At 44.8% G+C, this 22,100-nt stretch overlaps 1 protein-coding gene across 1 annotated transcript in view; it reads right to left on the bottom strand.

Annotated features, from left to right (window-relative positions):
* MAML2 (mastermind like transcriptional coactivator 2) overlaps positions 1–22,100 on the bottom strand; it is a 280,479-nt gene that overhangs the window by 163,576 nt on the left and 94,803 nt on the right. The window lies entirely within an intron of this gene.

Raw genomic sequence — 22,100 nt, 5'->3', positions numbered from 1 at the left:
AAGTTCAGCTCACAATCCAGACTCTTCCAGTACTTGAAGGTATTCAGAACCATGTTTTGGTTCATCTCATAATAGACTGGGGCAGCTGTGACATTCAGTTTTGGACGAGGATCTGAATTTTTCTAAAGTTCAGGGCTGTTTGAATCAGGTTGGTTCAGGCTCTCCACTGATTAATACAAAGCCCCTCTATAATTTAGAATAACAGATAAAAATTACAAATGAGTGAGAATTGTAATGATGATTCTTGTAACAATGTGTTCATCTTATGGACTACTTTCTGTTTAGCACATAATCACAGTTGATTAATATGAGTCAGCAGCAGTAAGGGTTCTTCTGGCAGCTGGAGAAGTGCCATTCTCCTGAGGAGTATCTCTTTGGGACTCTAACACTATTTGCAGAGGTTTAATACAGTGGTGCATTCTAAGGCAACTACAGGATATCCAGAACAGCAGAGTGGGATGGCTGGAGCTAATCTCTTGTTCTCATTCCATTTCCCTTAAACCCAGAAGTCTAACTTGTGATATTTCATTTCCATTTCACAACTGCATACTCCAGTTGCAAAATAACTGGTGGCAGTGATAAGCGAGGGAGTCCTCTTAATCTGTTTTACAACCCTACCATAAACCTATCGGCTGTCTCTAGTTTTCATATGCACCCATCACCCTGGAATCTAAGGATCAAGGAAAATTAAGGAGCAAAAACCCAAATGATGAAAATTTCCAGTTGTGTCCTAACCAGTAGACAGAAGACAAGACTCCTGGATTCTGTTCTTAGATTGTAAACTCTTTGGGGCACGAACCATCTTTTTGTTCTATGTCTGTACAGCTCCTAACACAATGGAGTCCTGGTCCATGACTAGGGCTCCTAGGTGTTTCCATAATACAAATAATATAATAAGCTATTCCACTGACTTTCTACAGGACCTTGGGTGAGTTACTTAGTTGACTCATCTGAAAATCTGGTGTTTTGATGGAATAACTGCCTCAGAGGTGCTGCAAGGCTAACTTACATGTTTACAAAGCGCCATGGGAGCCCCCAGTGAAAGTTGCTATATTCTTAGTATTCTGTGACCCTTTAGGCATCAAGTCAGGAAAACCAATGCCAATCCAGCAAACATTGGTAAAAGCAACTATCACTTCAATTTACAGCTGGGATCAATTAGATTTTAATCTAACAAGTATGTGCAGTAATTAACAACAATACTTGGCACTTTTATAACATCTTCCATCAGACAATTTTAAAGCACCTTTAAAATGTTAATGACCAATCAGTACCTATGCAACAGGGAAGGGATGTTACAGCTTCTCAGTTGAATGAGTTTTGTTAGACACCTGCACAAGAAAGAAAAAGGCAAAGCAGCACCATGTGGGTTGTGTTACTGAATTATCAGCCTGCAATTGACCAATTTTCTACCTATGAACACAAGAAATATAATTATTTTTAGGTCACATGAATGAGAAACTATTATGTTCACAGCTACTGTATATCCCAGGTGTGAAGACAACAGATACAAGTTTAAATATTAAATGCAGAAATTCAGGTCTCAGTAACATTGAAATTGTGACTCAAAGCCAAGAAATTCAAAGACATTGGCTAACACCCACACAGTTGCAGGAAAAGACAAGTTTCATCCCCAAGTGAATTTTTTCACCAAGTTATAAGTCCCTAAACTTGGCTTTTAAATGTTACTTGCCAACACAACCTTTGATCACAAAGTTGTAATTGTAGTACATAATATTAATACTAAACTAAATGTTTCCAAAGTTCTGAACTTCCCAGGGCTTCTACAGATCCCTGCATTCAAGTTTGGTAAAATACCCAGGAAAGAATAATTTACCTTGGAGGGTGGACCTAAATACCTCCAAGGATCTAGGCCAGGGGTCGGCAACCTCTGGCACGCGGCTCGCCAGGGTAAGTACCCTGGCGGGCCAGGCCAGTTTGTTTACCTGCCGCGTCAGCAGGTTCGGCCGATCGTGGCTCCCACTGGCCGCGGTTCGCCGTCCCAGGCCAATGGGGGTGGCGGGAAGCCGCAGCCAGCACATCCCTCGCCCGCGCCGCTTCCATTGGCCTGGGACGGCGAACCGCGGCCAGTGGGAGCCGCGATCGGCTGAACCTGCTGACGCGGCAGGTAAACAAACTGGCCCAGCCCACCAGGGTGCTAACCCTGGCGAGCCGCATGCCAGAGGTTGCCGACCCCTGATCTAGGCTGTGGTGACTAGGGACAATATGCAGAGCTGTAGGTCTACCTGAAATAATGAATCAAATGTTCTGGTCAAATGCACAATAAGACTTGGCTCTGATAACGTGCGATCAAATACTTGATCCATCTTCACCATGCTGTCAGTTAATATGAAAAGGGATGTTGTTTAGTCATTAGAGCAAAGAACTTGTAACAAGACTTGTGGGACCTTATTCTCAGACAGAGTAACAGAGTGGAAAATTAGGCCCCTGGATTCTATTCCTGGTGCAGAAAATGTTTATAAAGTGCTCTGAGATCCTTGGATGAAAGGTGCTAAGTGCCTAAACGTTAAAGACACCTGCCTATTCTAATAAAAAGATTAGAGATTTCCAAAGTAAATGAGGTTGTCAGGCTGAGATGCTGCTTCTTTACACTACAGAAGAATTGGTGGGGTTCCAAATCCTGCACTGTTACACTGATGCCAGGGCCGGCTCCAGGCACCAGCTGAGCAAGCTGGTGCTTGGGGCGGCAGATTGTTTGAGGCGGCATTCTGCCCAATCCTAGGGCGGCACGGCCGCTTTTTGTTTGTTTGTTTTGTTCCGCTCCGGCCGCCCTGTAGGGGGCCGGAGCACCCTGCAGGGCAGTCCTCTTCCTTCCCTCCCCGCAGACCGGAGCGGAGCCCTCGCGGCAGGCGGCAGGAGGCGGCGCAGCGGGAGGGGCCGTGTGGCAGCGCCCCCACTGTAGCCCTGGCCGCCCCCTTCTCTCTCTCTCCCGCCCGCTCCCTCCCCCTCCCCCCCCAGCCGGTCCCCCTGCACCCGCGCTCCGGCCGCGCCGCAGGTTGTTTTTGTTTTTGTTTTTTGCTTGGGGCAGCCAAAAAGCCAGAGCCGGCCCTGACTGATGCCGTACCACTAACCTCAATAGGGTTGCATGGACGTGTCATAAAAGAGGGCAAAATGTGGCCTGGTAGGGCCTGATTTTCTGAGGTGCTGAGTACCCCACAGCTCCAGTTGCTCAGCCCTTCTCAAAGTCAGACCCCTAATCTCATCTTTCATTGCAATACATGGTCTGTCACTCCATGGTCATCAGAAAATGAGGGGGGTACTGACAAAGGGAACTAAGATTTGACTCTTTCATTGTACCTTGTTTGGAAAAGGTTTAAAGCTAAAGTAAAACTTTTCTGAAGCACCATGAGGTTCACTGACAATGGTGGGAGCTGCAGGTCTCAAAAGTTTATTCCTGTTGATTATGTTCATTATAACAACACATGGAGAGCTATGGCAGCACGGACTGAATAGTCACCGGAACAAAATTGTTTATGAAGCGTTGGTCGTCAGAAAGATCTGAGTGTCAGGCAAGAGCTTAACACCCCCATCATAAAATGCCCTACATCTTTTCTACCCATAATTAGACAACATAGGCATTGTGGATTTGGGAGGCTGGAGGGAAATGGGTGAATTAATGTGCATAAGGCACCTGGTTGTGTACAGAGGGAGTGGGCAAAGGAAACAATTCCAATATGAAAAACTTTTTGGAAGGGAGTCAAATAAAGAAAACTCATGAGCCAGCACTTTGTTCTGATGATCTTAAACAGCAGCAAAAGCACAAGGCTGGCCAGTTTGCATATGTGTTGCCAACAAGAAGTCAAGAAAGAAACAAAGTTGGCAATGAATCAAGTTATTGTATTGACAGTAACAGAGGACAGTCCCTTGGAACTCGGCCACGGCCTCACATCCTACCATGTGAGCAGACAACATTCTGGTTCAAAGATTGTGCCAGCACCAATGGCTTCAATACACCTGGCTCCAAGCTTGTGGAATTCCCTTTTTTGCACACCAGCATTCTCAGACCTGGCTTACAACGGGCCTTTACTCTAGTTATTTTCTGAATCTTTGTTGCACGATGGAACAATGTGGAGAGTGGAAAATAGTTTTCAAAACGGGGGGAAATGTTGAGAAATTTGGCACACACCGTCACTTACATCCCTCCACCTCTACATTCAAGGACTATATGGCATTACACACAAGAGACCAGAGGGACAGTGTGGGCATGATAAGGGGTCTGATGCTGCAGTCCTGACCCAGCCAAAACCCTCCTTGACTGCTGTGAGATTTTTGCCTTACGAACAGAGCTGCAGGGTCACACCTTCGATAAAACTGACTTACCCTAAAGAAGGCTATTAAAAAGTGACTACTGTATTACAAAATACGATGGCCAATACAATAACAGCACAGAAACCCCCTATTCCATAACTGCTACCAAGCCAGAGTGTATCACTGAGTCAGGGGCGACAGATTCTGCCTAAAAGTGTGGGACCCACAAGGCCCTGCCCCCTTTGTGGCCCCACCCCGCCTCACCTCTGCTCCCTGAGGCCCCACCCCCTCCAAGCCAGAAGTCAGAGATGGGCCTGGGAGCCCAAGCCCCTCCACCTGCCTGGGATGGAGGGGGGGGGTCCAAAATCAGCCCCCGGCCCATACCCCCATCCCCTGGGCCCCCCGCCCAGGGGAGGTGGAGGGTCCGCAGCTCCCCACAGCTGCCCAGGCTCCCCAGCTGGGCTTCAATTCTGGCCTGGCTGGGGGGCGGGGCCTTGGGGGGAAGAGGAGGAGAAGGGGACTGGGCCCCTGGTGAAAAGTGGGTGGGCCAGGCCTGTCCACTTTCAAAAATTGGGAGGGTCATGGCCCCTTGGCCCCCTGTGGTGGTGCCCCTGCACTGAGTACATCTACACTAGTGCCTATATGTCAGAATCCTGACAAGGGCAGTCAGGACCAAGGGTCAGAGCAGGGTCAAACCAGAGGCTGAGAGTAGCAGAGGAGTTTGTAATCAAGTTCTAGGCCAGGATTGATACCAAGGATCAGAGTCTATTTCAGGGTCTGGAGGTGAGGTCAAAGACAGTAGAACAAGAACAAGGAGCAGGAATGTCAGCTATAGAAGCTCCACACTGTTGCCTGGATACTTCCTGGAAACCCCCTTGGGTGTATATAGGGTTTATATAGGGTGGGAGAGTTAATCAGGAGCCATGAGGCTGCTGCCTGTCAGACCCCTTGAGGCGGCACTTCCCATGGTCTGTGTAGTGGTGCACAAGCTGGTTATAGCTGCTGTGGGGTGGCAGAATGGAGATATGCAGGCCGGGGTCTGAGACCTTCTGGGTTTGAGACCAGTGTAAGCACTGGTCATATGTCCATGCCTGTGGTTGTGCCATCACCCCACTATTGTCCACACCTAAACTCCAGAGTCATAGGGCAAGTAAACTAGCATGTCTGAGGGTTGTGGGTAAGTACATGCCTCATCTGTGGCACAGCCCCATACCTGTGCCAGTTTTTAGTGTGAATGGGATATGTGACAGTGTGTACACCTATGTTCACCCCTTTTTCAAGACTATATACATTTTGTGCATAATTTGCTGATCATTATTGTCCTGGTAAAATATGTGTGGCAACATTGTACATAAAGTTATAAAATTCTACTGTATAACATTACTGAGATATATTCCAAGTTTACAAAAACAGCCACAAACCAGTTCCTCCGAGACAAAAGGCAAACTGACTCCTTAGCCTGGTGTCAATGAAATCAAATGGACATTCACCTGGTTAAAGCAGCCGTTCTTTGACAGAAAAAAAGGTGTGAGTGAGAAATTTACATCTTGACAAAGAAACAGCTGGAGGTTCCCATCCCCACAGACTTTCTGTCTCCTGAACCCGAGCTGGAGATCATTCTCAAAGAAGAGTAAAAAGTGTAAGAGTGAGGAACAGACACCCCAAGTTATTCTGCCCTTTCTCTATCCACAGCAGCCACAACACCTGAGGATCAAAGAAAGAGCTTTGGACTGAGGGAGGGATCCTGTCTGGAATCAGGATCCCTTATTGGAATTCAACCAGTAAGACTGCTGAAGCAGTGGTGAGAGAGACATTTGCTTGAATTCACTTAGCTTGTTGAGAGTTAGATATTAGTTGCATTTTACTTTTATTTTCTTGTAACCAATTCTGACTTTTATGCCTCATTACTTGTAACCTCTTAAAATCTATCTTTCCGCAGTTAATAAACTTGTTTTATTGTTTTAGCTAAACCAGGGCTTGGATTAAAGTGTTTGAGAAACTCCATTTGAGATAACAGGATTTGTGCATATAATTTTCTATTAATAAAATGATGGACTTTATATGAGCTTGTGTTGTCCAGGATTGGGCTGGGCAGTACAAGATGCACATTTCTGAGGGAAAGTCTGGGACTGGGAATTTGCTGGCCTTTCTCTGCAGTGTAATTCAAGAGTGGCTGGCCATAGCACTCAGACAGTATAGCTGTAATTTACATGCTGGAGGCTGTGTGTGAGCAGATCAGGAGTCGTTGCTCTCACAGCAAAGCAGTGTAAAAGGCATCTCAGGTTGGAGAACTGCGAGGGAGGACACACAGCTGTTCATCGATCCAGAGTGTACCCTGGGTAATGTCACAGTGTAAGGGGCATGTACGGGGTCTCAAATTCAATAGTCCTTTCCTACAATTTCCTGACCCCTACCCAATCTATATAGGTCCCTGTCCCCCTGTTTTCACTGTACAGGAAGACAAATGACTCCAACAGTCGCTCCAGGAGGGCTCAACATACATTTTCTTTCTAGGAGGAGCTTGACGGGGTGATATCAAGGGCTCGCAGTACAAAACCTCAAGTGGCTCACAACCCACTCATCAACCCCACCAGGCTTCATTGTCCAATGGGATGCTGATAAGGGCCAGGGCAAGGAGAAAACAGAGAAATGCACAGCTAGCACTGCTGACAATGAAGGGTTAAACTGCATACCCCTGAGCAAATCTTCATAAGGCTGGGTAAGCAACTGAGTGCTCCCGATAACAGAGGTTTGTAAACAAGTGTGAAAAGTGAAGATAAAAGCATTGCACAATGTGCCGCCTTCCACAACACAGACACAACCTGTTATAATTGTCTTTGATGTGTGCAGTGTCACAGGAACAAACAGCTAATGACCTTTAGCTACAGGGGACCAAAAGCCAACTCAGGACAGAAGCACTCCCCTTTACTCTCACAAACATTATGGCGTGTGCAGCGGGTGACAATTATACAAAGAGCATTTGCCACATCCAGACAAGTACATAGGCAGCGCCAACGAGATTTCAGTCTACCAAACACACACTCTACAACCATTCTGCAGCTACTGAGCTTGTAATGAATTCCCTTTTTTCCAGAGAGACTGATGTCAAGGTATGGTTTCATGAGCCCAGTTAGGAGCAGGTATGCAGGGTCCACCAAAATAACAGTTGGCACAGACATACCATGCAGAACAATTTCATTTCTGGGGAATAAAGTCCCTTCTTTCCCTTTCAAGTACAATCCTGATCTCCTCAGTGTTTTGGTGTCATGAACTTTTTCAGTGTTTCCCACAATGATATTCATGAATCTGTGGTCCACTAAGCCTTTCAGAACAAGTGAATAGTAACAGTTTGGGTTCACATACTCACTCACCCCTTGTAGTGAGCAAAGTATTGGGATATGGATGCCATCGATGACCCCTGCACAGTTCAGAAACCCCATCCTCTCAAATCCAGCTATTGTTTCTTACTGCAACCACCTGCAGGTAAATCACAGTGTTAACTGCCTCACAAATCTGCACAACTATGAACCCGACAGTGGATTCTCCAAACCCAAAGTGGTTTGCAATGGACCTACAGTTGTCTGGTATTTCCAGCTTCCACAGGGCAATAGCCACCTGCTTCCCCACCGGTATGTGGCTTCCCTGAATCACATGTCCTGGCAGTGGAGGTTTGGTGCAAGCGCCTCACACCGCTTCATGAAGGTCTGTGTCTTCATTCAGAAGTTCCGAAGCCCCTGTTCTTCATCCAAAGTTTCCAAAATGATGTGATCCCACCACACCGTGCTGGTTCTCCTGCACCAGAAGTGATGGTCCACCCAATACTGGCATTCACCATAACTATACCATGTGAGCTAAATAAATTGTCATTGACACTCAAGGTCAGCCATCTCTGACATGTCAAAAAGTTCTGCCCAAATTCCATTCAGCGTGCCATCAATGGTCTAATCCACTGCCTAAAAATGTGTCCTGCAATAGGGAGCAGGAGCAGGAGCAGAACCAGATCATCATCTCATTGCTCCATGTCTTCAACTCAGTGTAGCCGGGAATAACAGTGAGGGGTGACTTGATCAGGAACTGCCATCAGCAAATGTGTGAAGGTGGGGGACAGTACCAACAAGACACAGCAAAGCAGTTCATAGACACACAGAATCCTGGGATGTTGTCCCTGAAATGGTAGCTCTAACATTGCGTAACAACAGTGGCAGTGTGCACACGAGTATATGCATGTACACAGTATTATACCTGTGTCCAGTCCAGCATAATGTCAACACTCAGCGTGGGGATGGGGAGCATGTGCAGGCATGTGTATATTCAGTACTCAAGCATGCTCACCAGTGTAGACAAAGCCTTTGTGTACAGCCCAGAAAAGGAAGTTAGTTGACCCCTTTGCAAAATACACTCTCCATTTAAGCAGAATGTCCATTTTTTTTTTTTTTTTGGAGAACAACCTATCTTTGTTTAAAACTTTTCTTTATCCTTCTCCTAAGGAGGCAGGGCCTGTTGGAGTAGGGGTCATGGGCCTTTCACTCAACCTTTTATTCCAAATGCTATTTTTTTCAATTTAAATTCACTCCCGCTCCTCCCTATGCACAATCATTTTGTGTAGCACAACAAAAGGGGCCAGACAACCTCCTCTGAGAGCACTTTTTTATTTTACTGCCATCCCGGATAACTTTTCACTTTGTTAACTTCTTTTCTCCATCCAGGAAAAATGAAGGATTCATAGCTTTGGTAGCTGTTCTCTATACTACATACACCGATCCTCTTTTGAATGCTTCTATGAATTGTGTTAGATGAATACACAATGGGTACAACCTTCAAGGGAGTGAAGTCAGTGGGTAAATTTTTCAAAAATGCCTTAGTAACCTAGGATTTTAAGGCCCATTTTCAAAAGTGACTTAGGACCTGATTTTTAAAGGTATTTAGACACCTAAAGATGGGATTTTCAAATGGGAGTTAGGTACCTAGGCACTTCTGACAATTCCAATAGGCATATATCTGCATAATTAAGTGCTTAAATACCTTTAAAAATCTGACCCTTAGGAGCTTAAGTGGCCAACTTCCATTCTCAGATGCATGCATTCTGAATGCATAACATTGAAGTTAATGGGGACCTTACACATGCATCCAAAATCCCTTAAGGTCGTTGTGAAAAAAAGTGGAAATTCATTGTTATTTTTCACAAAGTGTCATTTAAAACTTTTGACTTCCGAATAATGGTGAGCCAGGAAGCCAGCCTAAATGTTCCTTGTTCAGGGCTTTTTACACGGGCTGCAAATAGATAGCTTTTTATAATGCACTCAAAGAAAAAAATGAATTGAGGGGCTCTGCTACACATGCAATGAGGGGAATGTTTCACTGCTCTACAGCCAAAATGCTTCTGAAATAAATGTAGTCAAACTTTACTAATTCTGGGTCACTGAGAACGAAAATGATGCTTAAAATTGTTGATTGGCTCTAGTTTTCAAGATATGCTATTGGGTCAGTATATACGACCCTTGACTTGGGAATGGTGGAGGATAAGTGAGTTATAAAGGGAAGGGATCTCAATTTAAACCAGAAATGACTAAAATACATCTTTGACTGGATCTATGAATAAATCTATGACTGGGTTTGGACAGTACTTGCTTTTTAGGCAAAACAATGAATGATGCAATCTGAAGCTGGTATTGCGTCATACATGATATGAATTGCATCATATTATTCCTCGAAGTCATGGATGATGCAATCATAACGAAGCTTACATCACTCTGCTGAACAAATTGCCCTATATCAGCTCTAGAAATCATACAGTGTCGTGCTCTCTTATTTGTCAGTGTTTGATTTTGCAAAGGGACACATTTCTGTTTAGCCAAAGTGAGCAGAGATGCCTCGTACTTGTGTGAACAGTGCAGATAACCTCTGCTATGTTTGTGGTGAAGTGACTTTTGCATCACAAAAGCGCAGTATAACCACTTAAGAAAGCCTATCACCTTTATTTTGGCTGCAAAATTGGAGATCAGGACAAGAGGTGGGCCCCACACATATGCTGCAACACTTGTGCAACAAATCTTCGCCAGTGGTTGAACAGGAAAAGGAAATCTAGGCCTTTTGCAGTGCCAATGATTTGGAGAGAGCCAACAGATCATACCAGCAATTGTTACTTCTGCATGGTGCCTCCAGTTGGGAAAGGTGTGTCAAAGAAGAAAAAGTGGACTGTGCATTATCCAAACATTCCATCAGCTATACGCCCAGTACCCCACGGAGAAGGACTGCCGGTTCCTGAGGCACCAGAATCATTCTCACTTGAGTCAGACGAGGAAGAGGAAGAGGATGAAACTTCTGGTCCTGAACCATCAATGTCACAGGACCCACATTTTCTCCCATCCTCCTCCTCTGAACCACACCTCATAACACAAGGTGAACTGAATGACCTTGTCAGGGATTTGGAACTACCCAAGAGTAAGGCAGAGCTGTTGGGCTCCAGACTACAGCAGTGGAATCTCCTGGCAGGTGATGTTAGGGTTTCCATGTTCCGTGACCGTCAAAAGGATCTTGTCCCATTCTTCTTCATGGAAGGTGATCTTGTAGCCTGCAACAACTTCGATGGTGTGATGGCAGCCTTCAACATCGTTCACGATCCAGATGAGTGGAGACTGTTCATTGATTCATCGAAGACGAGTCTTAAAGCTGTTTTACTGCATAATGGCAATGTTTTGCCATCAATTCCAGTTGGTCATGCAGTCCATATGAAGGAAACCTATGACAACATGAAACAACTTTTGAGGTGCATAAACTATGACCAACATCAGTGGCAGCTTTGTGGCGATTTGAAGGTTGTTGCTCTCTTGCTTGGTCTGCAGACTGGATACACAAAGTACTGCTGTTTTCTCTGTGAATGGGATAGTCGTGCAAGAGATTCCCACTACATCAAGAAAGATTGGCCACTCCGACAGTCATTGGAGCCTGGGAGGAAAAGTGTTCAGCATCCACCACTTGTTGAATCAAGGAAGATTTTGTTACCACCCTTACACATCAAGCTGGGTCTGATGAAGAACTTTGTCAAGGCCATTGACAAAACACAAGCAGCTTTCAAGTACCTCCGTGGAAAATTTCCAAGGTTAAGTGAAGCTAAGATAAAGGAAGGTGTCTTTGTTGGTCCTCAGATTTGTGAACTTCTTCGAGATGATGCATTTGACCATGCACTGCGTGGCAAGGAAAAGACGGCATGGAAAGCCTTCCAGTTAGTGGCAATAAATTTTCTCGGAAACAACAAGGCAGACAACTACAGGTTGTTGGTGGAAAACCTCCTCAAGGCATACAAAAGCCTTGGTTGCAACATGTCACTAAAGATACATTTTTTGCACATCTCATTTTTTCCACCGAACTGCGGAGCAGTGAGCGACGAGCACGGCGAGCGATTTCACCAGGACATTGCAACAATGGAGAAACGCTATCAGGGCAAATGGAGCCCATCAATGCTTGCAGACTATTGCTGGACAGTGACAAGAGATGCTCCATTTAATGAATACAAGAGACAAGCCAAGAAGCGCCGAGTAGACACTGAATAGGACTAAACTATGTACATAATAGTTTTTTGCCTTTTGTTTCATAATAAATTTTATTTATATAACCCTTTTGCTGATTTTTAAAGTGTTACATAAACAGGACAGGTGAAATATTATCATGTAAAGCAACCATAAACACATGAAAAGACCTAGGTTTACAATTTATGATTAAAACTCTACTATCTACACAATATACATAGACATAAAATGTAAAAACTTAAATATCTTAGAAACAGTAGCCAATCAGTTGTTTTAATTGTCATATTTGAATTCGGCACATCAAAATACATAATAAATAGCACATTTTATCTCTGAAGCAGACGACTTCTCAAAAATTGTAGACCAGTGTTCTCCACTGTCATATGAATTCTCTCCTTTAAGAGTAATAATATGGTTTTTTTTTATTTATAGAGCACCCTTGCCAGAAGGCCTCTGGTGCCTGACAAAGTGGAATAAAAAATGTCATGATAGCAAATGTCACATGGCCCAATAAACTGAGTGGGGAAGGGACAAAAATTCTCAACAACCCTCACCTCTCCACAACCCCATCAATACATCTTCTAACACATCTATGTGAATGACGACACACCCTGCGTTAGTAAGTGCTCAGCTCAGAGACCAGGCTCAGTTTCAAATCTAGCCAGCAAATAAACAAGATGAAACTCTTATGGCAAAAGCTAATTGAGAATTCCCATGTCTTATTTCCCACCACTGGGCATGAAAGAAATTTCTTTGTGGAATTAATTCAGGCTTATGGAGGAAAACAAATGAAGTGCAAGCACTAAAGTTAATGCAGTGTTAAGGCTGAGAAACCACCAAGCACATAAAAGTCAAGTAAACCCAGAAAAATGAAAAATAAAGCTAAGCCTTCTAATTTGCCCAAGCAAATCAGAGGCAACGCTGGTAGGAAGAGGGAAGTACTAAGAAGAACTTGCCTCCTCTGTAACATTCCACAGTATTGAAGGCATCTGCCCTCAGATTGTTAAGCTGGTGTGCAACCTTGGGATCCTTTTGGACTCCTCAGCGCTACAAGATGCCCAAATAGCCACAGTGGCAAAAAATACCAGTGACTGGCCCCATCCTATCAGACACAGACCTGGCTGTGATGATCCATGCATTTGTGACCTCTAGGCTTAGTTACCTTAACCACGACAGGCCAGCCTGTGAACCTATTGCTCACATTTGTGAACTGTACACGGCTGGACTTGAGTGGAACTACTCCTGAGAGCAACTGCACACTGATGCGAGTAAGGGGTTTGCACCCTGGGCCTACATCTAGAATTGAAGGGGGGAGGGATAGTTCAGTGGTTTGAGCATTGGCCTGCTAAACCCAGCATTGTGAGCTCAATCCTTGAGGGGGCCATTTAGGGATCTGGGGCAAAAAGCTGTCTGGGGATTGGTCCCGCTTTGAGCAGGGGGTTGGACTAGATGACCTCCTGAGATCCCTTCCAACCTTGATATTCTATTCTATGATGGCCTCATGCAGCTCCAACTGGTAGAAAATACAGTGGTCCTATGTAAACACATCATCCCAGTGCTCTGCTCTCTGCAGTGGCTTCCTCCAAATATAGAGACCCGCCTTCCCCGTGACTGATGCTAGCTACCTGTGGAATCACCTTCTTCCCTGTCCCATACCCTTCCACCAGAACATTGAAACCATCAGCCACTAAGGGCTTGTCTTCACGTACAGTGCTGCAGTTGCATCAGTAAAGATGCTCCTACGCCGACAGGAGAACTTCTCCCATTGTTGTAGTTAATCCACCTCCCTGAGAGGCCGTAGCTAAATTGGTGGAAGAAGCTCTCCCACCAATATAGCGCAGTCAGTGGGGTGGAGGGTTAGGTTGGTATAAATAAGTCGCTCAGGGGTGTGGATTTTTCATACCCCTGAGCCACATAGTTATACCAATATAGGTATGTAGTGGAGACCTGTCCTAAGGGAGTGCAGGACACAGATCTTTTATAGGGCAGGACTAGATTAGGGAATCCACCCAGCAAGAGTTAACAATGGCCCCACAGAAAAAGCCCTCAGTAGCAAACACCAATATGTGATTTAGCCTCCCCTCAGTCATGTTGTCACACACAGGTAGGTACCAATGCTGCAAACACTTATGAAAGGAACTCAATGCATGTGAACAGACCCATTAGTTCACTCACTCGGGTAAAGTTACTCACCTGTGTAGTCAAGGACACAAACTTCTCTACCCCCCAACCCTTCCTCGTTTCACCCGTGTAATGCTAGATTACCCATACTCTACGCAGATGGCATCATTTCACCTCATGAGTGTGTGAGTGAGATTTTTAAAAGCACAAATGGCAGTTGGGTGCCTAGTTCTGAGAGTGAGGCATTTGCAAATCTCCCTCTGGTTCACTGCAACCCAGCTCAGTATAAATGGGGCCCGTTTTACTGTGATTATTAGGAAAACACTTTTTGTCCCTTTCAAACTCTGGGTCTGATCTTGTCAGGCCTTCTGTACCTTCTGTGAGCCGCTCTGTCCCTCGCATGGATTTCAATGGGAGTTGAGGGCACTCAGCATTGACGGTGGATTTAAAGAAAGGCAAGATTGCCAATTACAGCTGAATCCTCTCTTTGTGGGATCTTTCACTTGGCTTGAAGATGTGAGGGAGTTTTAACATAGTTCTCTCACATGGAGCCCCCAGTTCATCTGCTGACTGGGGGCCTTTATTTTTAAGCCAGCACCAGCTCAGCAACAAATAGGAGATGCTCAGCACCTCCCAGGATCAGGGTCTGCAAGAGGGACAAAGAGATAAACTGACCAAGGATCAGGATTAGGGAAGAAAAAAAATCAAGATTAAACAGGACCCAGCAGCAAAGCAGGGAAACCCAAAGTGAGAAGAGAACGTGTAGACCTCGAAGGATAAAAGAGGGAAAATGTTCCATTCCTCTGAATAAACATAATACAATTACAGCCTAAACAGTCCTTCAAGGTAATCCAAGGAAATTTTCTCCCCGTATTGTTTCATAAAGAGATATATTCCTATCGCAATAAAAGCTCTTGTCTTCTTGTAACTGTTGCAGCAAATCTCTTAGTGCAGTTGTAAAATCTGTGGCTTTGGGTGCTCCAAGCAGTGCTTTGTGTGTGTGTGTGTGTATGTGTGTGTGTGTGTGTGTGATTTGAAACTCAGTGCAGCAGAGGGCGTCTTATTAATTATTGGCTGGCCTATCTCTTAAGCCTTTTAAAGGTTAGTAGGTGAGCTGTCAAAGTAGTTAATGCAGTGCCGCTGGCACCTATTAAAAACGCCATGGAAGAAACCAGTCTGATGTGATAAAACAATTTAGAAACAAAAAAGCTCCTGTTTTATATTGATTTGAGGGTGGAGGAGCTTCACATTGGCAACTTTCCAAGTATGAGTTAACACACCAGGCTCCATCCTGCAAACACTTACACAGGTGACTTCACCCAGAGACATCTGCATAAGTGTTTGCAAGATCAGGCCCCAAATAGGAACAAAATAGTGCTTCAGTCAGGCTACTCCTTATCTTTATTTCAGAGGCTTGTCTTGTATGTCCTGGCATGTAATGCTCCACTTCGATCTAAGGGATGTGTGTGTCTATACACATGTACATATACTATATCAGGGATCAGCAACCTTTGGCACGCGACTCGCCAGGGTAAGTACCCTGGCGGGCCAGGCTGGTTTGTTTACTGGCGAGTCCACAGGTTCGGCCGATCGCGGCTCCCACTGGCTGCGGTTCGCCGCTCCAGGCCAATGGGGGCTGCGGGAAGCGGCACAGTCCGAGGGATGTGCTGGCCGCTGCTTCCCGCAGCCCCCATTGGCCTGGAGCGGCGAACTGCGGCCAATGGGAGCCATGATCGGCTGAACCTGCAGACGCGGCAGGTAAACAAACTGGCCCAGCCTGCCAGGGTGCTTACCCTGGCGAGCCACGTGCCAAAGGTTGCTGATCCCTGTACTATATACATATAAAGATAAGAATTCATCTTCAAAGTATGGATTTTATTATTACAATAAAATTTGCCACACTTGTTCAGGTGAAAGCCAGGGGACAAATGAAGCCCACAGAGCTTTCATCATTGCCAGTCACAAGCATTGAAAAATCTAGAATCAAGCCCACTAAAAATCATGAGACTGGGTTAAAAATTATGAGATTTTACAATAAATGATACATTTGGAAGGCCTATTTATTGGCCTTCTGGGATTTATTTGCCTTTAGGGTGCACTCTAGTCACAATTTCAGGCTTTTCTCTGCAGCATGAGTGCTAAAAACTCAGCTTTCCTTAAAAAAAACCTCAATAATAATAATAATAATAACAAAAAAGTTCCCATGAAATCATCTGGGGCACACACCAATTCTCATGAGACTTGGGACAAAATCACAAGAACTGAGAACACTTAGGTCTCCAGTGCAGCATGTAGCCACCCTAACTCTACGTGTGCCACATGAAATGTACAGGTCTCATCATATCATCTGATCAAGATCAAGTTTTGTATGCTAGGGACACACACACCCCTAGTTTCTGCAAGCTTCCCTCCATATTAAAAATGAATGCAGTCCATGGACATGGTGTCAAACTCTGTGGGCCACATTTCGCTGACAGGCTACACTTAGCTCTACTCTGTTCAAACTGCCTGTCAGGAATAATATTTGGACTTGGAAGATGACATCCTGCCACTGAATTAACAATAATTTGCAGCCTTCCATTTAGATCAAGTTGGAGCCAGGCACACTCTGGGATGCGGAGGGCTGCACCTCTGCATTATGGGGATGTGTTTTTGTTTATTTTTAGGTTAGAAATCTAAATAAAATAATTAAGTCAAGGCGAGGTGGCTGCAATCCACCCAATTTAATAGCTGACAATGTGAGCATAAAATAGAAAGTTTGGAGGCGCGGGTATTACAGAATGCATGTTGGCAATAAAACAAGCAAAGCAATGCAGGCCTACACATCTACATTTTTATAGGGGAAGTCAAAGTCCTTTAAAACTTGTGTTTATTTAAGGTGGTTGGTTTTTTTTCTCTTTTTACCGTTGATGTCATTGCTAGTATAAGCCTTTTATGGTCATCACTTAATAGTTGTCTCTCTGTTTCAAAATCAACAAAGAGCAAAGAAAAAGACGAAAGAAAGAAAAACAAAAAGCCCCTGCTTCCTCCTTGGGAAATGGTGTAGGTTCATGGAGGAAGCTGTCTTCCTGTTTTCTCCATAATAGCAGCTTTGCACGGTTTTAGCAAGTTCTCTGACTCTAAGCCTCCTCAACATGGTGTATGTTCCTCTAAACATCTGGCTGCTTTTTTACGGCAGGGATAAAACACATTTATTTTCCACAAACCGTACAGAATATTACTTGCCTAGCATATGATCTGCTGGGTCCCTAAAAGTATAAATATACAATGAGATCAATAGACTCATGTCTGTGCTGTAATAGTGTCAACAGGATTAACTCTGCAATTATAATGGAATGTGGCCCAGACCCCCCCCCCCCCCTTGTATTTTTAATCATACGTGTTCTCCTTGATACAAACTTGTGTCTGACATCCTGAAATAAAAAATAATTCTAACTCAAGACTGCTTTGTACATTCAAGTCAGATCCAAAGATACGTCTATCAGTATTTTTTCCTGGGCCTATATATATTAAAGACCACCATTTGGAAGGGAACACCTTTTTTTTACTTAGTTTAGAAGCCATATTTCTCATTTATCCGTGCGATGCTAACAAATAAAGCTCATGCCATACAGTTCAGAGCACTGTACATTAGCAAAGAAAAGAGAGTTCCTTTATTATCTAATGGCAGTCTGGCTGCAACATCAAATCTCAGTGGGGAGGGCACTCAAGCAATAAACCTGGAAAAAAACATTATAAATCAACAGATCTTGTAAGCGTCCCATTCCAAGTGCTGTTATTTTTAGACATACTGCATGCACGGGTAAGCAACAATGTTGCAGAGTGCTTCACCAAAAAGTTTTAATTTTTTCCCTCAGTGTTTCACCTGCTGCCTGAAATTATATATAATTTTATTGCACACAACAAGCCTAAAAATGGCCTATCCGATATTCTGAAAGAGCTGACAAAAGACTAGATACAGTTATTTGGTCCGTCAATTGCAAACAACCAGACTGCTTGGGGGAGCTGAGCCATTTTCCACAAACCCATGACAAGAAACAAGTCCAGGTACAAGTAGAGTTTTGTCTGGTACATCAAACCCACCCCCCCACCCCAGTCTTGCAGCCCTTATCTTTGTGCAGTTTCCACTTAAGCAAAGAGTTTTTATGCTCAAAGATTGCAGGAATTAAAACGAAAACTGTAGCACCTTTTAGAACAGCGGTCCCCAAACTTTTTACCTCGCGCCTCCCCTTACCCCGGTCCACCCTCCCTCCGGCCCCCCACGAGCTGGGGCCGGGAGCGGGGCCACGGCTCCGGGAGAGGGGTGTGTGGAAAGGGGTAAGGGGGCCAATCTGGGGCCACAGCTGGGGGCGGGGCGGGGCTGGGAACGGAGCCAGGGGCCGGGGCCAGGAGTGGAGCTAGGTGGCACTCCCTCCCCATCCCCCATGGGAGCGGGCCCGGGCCCCAGCTGTGGACCCCCAAATGTTCCTCTGTGCCCCCCTAGGGGGGTGCACCCCACATTTTGGGGACCTCTGTTTCAGAAGGGCGATAGGGCTGAATTCTGCTGTCTTTATATTAAGGAGAACTCCCACAGGAGTCAGTGGGTGCGCTTTGCTCACTTATGACTCAGTTCAGCCAAGCATATAAGTATGTTTTTAAGTTTAGGCATGTGCCTGAGTTCTACTGACGTCAACGGGAATTAAGTATATGCAAAAGTGTTTTGCTGAATAGGGATGGATTGCTGATTCAGAGACTCAAGGGCTGCAGGATCTGACCCGGAATTTAAATGAAGACTAAGAACCTGAAAGTGAAAGGGTCACATTCTACTCTCATGGTAAATTTGCAATAAAGGCAAAATTTGGCCCAGATGGACTAGAAACAAAAGTGAAACTGATGAGTTTACTTCATTGCCCCAGCTGAGAGAAATACAAAAGGCAGAACAAAATAAACAAAAAACCCAGGACAGTAAAAATGGCCAGATCCTTCTCCAATGGCAAAATCACACTGATACCAGTGAGATCAGATCTGGCACTACAGCAACTTAGATTCTAAAACTTCTTAGGGACAGATCATGGTCCATCCCGTTAGTCATTCCCTTTCCTCTCTCATGCCCATACCATGGTACCTCCAGTACCAATGTGAGAATGGAAGTAGGCCCTGCAAAGCCACTTACAAGGCAGAAAGGGGTGGAGACTGGGGAGAGGCATACCTCCACCCCTTCCTCCTGTATAGACCAGGTATAGACTCAGAGTTTTTCCCCTCATCAAAGTAGCAGGGTAACTGAGAGGCAGATTGTGATTCTTGGATCCTGACTCTGGGTTGCTACCCCTACTACACACAGAAAATAAACTCAAAATCTAACCCCAAGTAAAAAAAAATTGTTCCTGAAAACATGATTTTTTCAATGATAATGTCCATGTAATATAGTTATATGGAGAGTAATTCACAAGAAGTAAACAATATGCATCTCTCTTTATCCTGATATCTAAGCAAGAGCCACATAAGTGTTTGATATAGATTACCATCTATATGCCTTAATACAAATTACACACTGAATGTGTAAATCATCAACAATTTAGATATTAATGCTACTTGCTCAGATGCCCAGGGCACATCTAATCTAGCTTCTGCTGCAGTTAAATATAAGCTATTCATTAGGCAGAAATTCAGAAAGTTATCCATGCCTGAATAGCTCTGGATCCCAGACAGTTAGAGCCACGAAGGAGGGCACAAATGCAGAGTAGATAGATTCTTCCTCATAAGTTTAGGGTATATTTTTTTTAACTTCTGCCAGTCCCACTGCAGTATGAAGGAGCAGACAGGCCCAGCTCCTAAAACAAACACACCAAAGGATACTGAAGTGAGTGTCAGCCTCCTCAAACCAGTGATCCCCAGCCTGTGCTGAAGAGACAGCCTAATACCTATTGAGATCCGGGAGCAGGCGGGCGTCTGAAGGTCCCTCCCGCAGCCTACAGGGTGGAGCAACAGAACGTGGGCTCAAATGATTCCGGGAGACAACTAATAAGAAAACAGGAATGGTAGTGAGGTCATAGGGCCAGAAGTAGGGAATCTGAGGGGGACACCAAGCAGAGAACCCCAGAAAGCACTCACTGCTCCTCAAAGATATCTAAGGAGCCAGCAGATGTGGCTTAGAGGAACTCTGCCTGGATACGTGATTGAAGGGAGGAACAGAAATACACTCCACAGTCGCAGAGCACCTCTTCACCCAGCATCCTCCTCCTAGTATTATGGATGGCCACTTTGGCCAGCACCAGGAGAAGATTGACAAGGAGGCCTCGCGACTTCGTGGGGCCCCAGACAGGGTGTGTGTAGATCAGGAGGTGCGGGGACAAGTGCAGCTCGGGGAGCTGAAACTAGCAGTCATTCCGTATAGGGTATGTTCTGATCTTGTTGCAAGGAGATTCATAGTATGCAGCTTCACAGCAGTCTTGAGAGCCATGAGAGTCAAACAGCTGCACTGAGATGACTAAGGAAATACCTCCAACTAGTGTGTGCTCGTTTTTGGAATGTACAATTTTAAGCCATCAGCTATAGAGAAGTGAACTGAAGATCAGGAAGGAAAACATGATGGTGTCCCCCATTTTCCCAGTCCATTGCCACAGACACAGATGCATGCACTTCCTTTAATCTAGCAGCAGTGAGAATTTTGGCTCTGGGATTCCCTTGAGCCCTCTCCCCACAAACTGGAGAACGTCCTAAGACCATTCATTTCCTGCCTGACCTGGATCCCAAGTTTTCTTTTCTCCCCTGCTAATCCCCAAAGCCTGGTATTACATTATCTTTGAATCCAACAGTGGCTTACACATTTCCAAACAATGATTACATGTGTAGTTTTGAGCAGCTATTTAAGTATTAATGACTCATCTGGATTTTTATCAGCCAGGTCATAGAGAGCTACAGCAGATCTAACGTTTAGCTACAACCTGCTACGTGAAAAATGACCAAAAAAGTATTCATACCATTAGCAATTTAAAAGTAGTTAAAAAATAGAAGGTCCTACAGCTTTTCATGCATGAGCTGTTATCTTAGAAGAGGCAGTGCCTCATAGTGTGTAGAGCAGCAGAGTAGAAATCAGGAGTTCCTCACTTTAACAGTGACTATGGCCTTGTCTACACTATGGGGGTAAGTCGACCTAAGTTACGCAACTTCAGCTACGTGACTAACGTAGCTGGAGTCGATGTAGCTTAGATCGACTTACTGCGGTGTCTAGACCATGCTGCGTCAATGGGAGACACTCTTCTGTTGACTTCCCTTACTCTTCTCATTCCGGTGGAATACCAGAGTCGACGAGAGAGCGATCTGCGGTCGATTTAGCGGGTCTAGTGAAGATCCCCAGTGCAGCGATAGTCACAGTGTCGATCCCCGGTAAGTGTAGACATGCCCTCATAGTGTGACCTTGGACAAGTCACTTAACTTCTGTATGTCTCATTTTACAGATCAGTAAATCTGATACCTCAAAGGAGCTATGCTTAACTCATTAATGTGTGTAAAGTGCTGTGAGAGCCTTGGATAGGACAATATATGGAAGTGAAAAGTGGTAGTGTATTATCTATCTGGGTAATTAAATACAGTACAATAGAAAGGGAAGAAAGAAAGTGCGGGACAGATCCTTAGCTGGCATAAAATGCGGAGGATCTGCTCCTGTATGTATAGTATCTGTTATACAAACTGCATCTGAGACCCTTTAGAGAGTCAGACAGCACAGAAGACCAGTATAAATTATTTTAGTACTTCCTTAAACAAGCGCTATGAGTAAACTAGATGGAAAGTGCCAGATTCTCCATTTTACACCAGTGGAAAAAGGAAAGCAAGAAGTGTGGAAATGCTGCCATTTGGATGTGATAATATTTTACACCCACTTTGCAGTGATATTCATGACCAGACAAGGCATGGTGAATTGCTCCCTACGTCTAAATGAAAGTGGTTACATTGGTAAGACTTGTGCTAAACTTTTCCTTTGCTGCTTCCCAATTCCCCCTTTCCTAGTTGAACGTTACCTATTTACATTGTCTAGTTAGCTAGACTGTCAAGTCTTCAGGGCAGGGACCTTGTGGGAAATTCTGGCCCTGTTGTAGTCAATGGGAGTTTTGCCATTGACCTCAATGGCTGTGTCTAAATTACAATGTAAACCTGGACTGCGGGACCTGGGGCTGTGGACTTGGTGTTTCCAAGCCCACGCGTGAG

This window comes from Emys orbicularis, chromosome 1, assembly GCF_028017835.1.
Source record: "Emys orbicularis isolate rEmyOrb1 chromosome 1, rEmyOrb1.hap1, whole genome shotgun sequence".
Taxonomy (NCBI): domain Eukaryota; kingdom Metazoa; phylum Chordata; order Testudines; family Emydidae; genus Emys; species Emys orbicularis.
The sequence above is the reverse complement of the archived record's forward strand: the minus strand, read 5'-3'. Positions and strand labels throughout refer to the sequence as shown.